The sequence below is a fragment of the Cynara cardunculus genome (assembly GCF_001531365.2).
Source record: "Cynara cardunculus var. scolymus isolate 2C chromosome LG 13, CcrdV1, whole genome shotgun sequence".
Taxonomy (NCBI): domain Eukaryota; kingdom Viridiplantae; phylum Streptophyta; class Magnoliopsida; order Asterales; family Asteraceae; genus Cynara; species Cynara cardunculus.
In genome coordinates, this window is record NC_037540.1 from 31,679,006 (window position 1) to 31,680,705 (window position 1,700).

The window sequence follows — 1,700 nt, forward strand, 5'->3', positions numbered from 1 at the left end:
ACTCTTGGTTCTCCTCAGAGRGCCAAGAAAGCCAAAAAGGGGACACCCACGTCTCTAGCTGGAGCCTCTCAACAGGTTTCAGTTATTGAAACAAGCCTTACCCCCGAGGCATTTTCTGTTAACCCCCCAGCTCTTCAGTGATCTCTCCTATCACTGTCGTATCAGTGGTACCTTCACCCATCACTTCAGTGACCCAAATCACTGAAAGTGTAGATATCAGCGCCGCCATCGCTGAACACCCATGTTTTTTCTCAACCATTTTCTCTTCTCCTCCCTCCTTGGTCTTTACACATGTCGATGTTGTATCAGTGACTGTCCTTCCTGATACTGAGACATGCACCACAGGACCTGAGGTTGCTCCTCTTGATGCTCCTCAGCATACGGATGTCCATCCTCTCGAGGACTTCTCCACTCTCCCCAGTGGCACTCCTTTTGATGTCAATGAAGGCACCTCAGGTATTCCATCTTCCTATCCCTTCATTTCTTCTAACCTTGAGCCTTTAGCTCATACTTCTTCTTTTGCATGTTCTTCTTTGATGCATCAGCCTGATGCTCATGAAGGTGGAGGAGATGTTGGAGAAAGAGAGAAAGATGATGGAGGAGATGAGGATGTCGATGATGACTATGATATGGCATCTGATATCAAGCTTCTCCTTCCAGCCGTTGATACCGTCCTCTCTAAGGTCAACGAAGTTCACCAAGAGATGTCCCGCCAAGGCGATCTTGATGCAGACTTCCTAGCCCTCCAGGAAGACGTTCATGAAGTTCAGAGTCAGCTCCAGACTCTCCAACAAGCTGTTCACGCCAACAATAATGCCATTGCTATTCTTCACAGTAGGGCTGATGATGCTCAGGCGATTGCTGATCAGCAACTTGCACTTCTTCAGCAAATCCTGGATGTTGTCCGTCAACCAACTCCAGTGAGTGCACCCTCCTTCTTTGCTGATGATCGTGCTCAGCTCCATGAGATACGTGAGGCAACGACAACTCTAGCCAATGCTTTGCAAAGGATGGAGGATTCCATGGTTCTCCAGCGACAGCACTTGGGCGAACTCTCTGGCCAAATCTCTCAAGTTTTAGCCAGAGAGGGGGATATGAGGTCCAACGCTGGTGGATCATCAGATGCTGCTCCTACAGCTTCTCAGGCTGTTGGTCTAGTATCAGCTTCAATTGCAGTAGAAATCGAGGCTGTTGAAGCTGAGGCTGTTGCTGCTCCTGTAATCACGTCCACCGAAGCTGCTCTAGCTGAGGTTGACGAAGCCATCCCTAGGGATGATGTCCATACCATCACTGCTGTTGGTGATGATGATGATGATGTTGATGTGGATGAAGAAGATGGTGATGAAGACGATGATGAACCTGTCATTCCAGACACCAGAGATGATTTAGATGGTGACGACGACGATGATGATGAAGATGACTTTACCATCAAGTTCCAGAAGCCATCAACCGTCACCAAAGGTGTTGCCCTTGGGGAAGCTCAATCCCAGGGGAAGCAAAGACAAGGTGAATCGACTCCATCAGGACACCAGGACCCCAAGTCGAAAGGCAAGGCGATCGCTGAAGAAGGCAACTTGAAGGTACTTTTCTCATGCCCTCAACAAACCTTATTTGAAGACTCTACCTCTCAGGTAGTGATCACTTCAGAGTACCAACTTCACATCCCTTCAACAACCTACGGTCGACTGGAGTGGGTATCT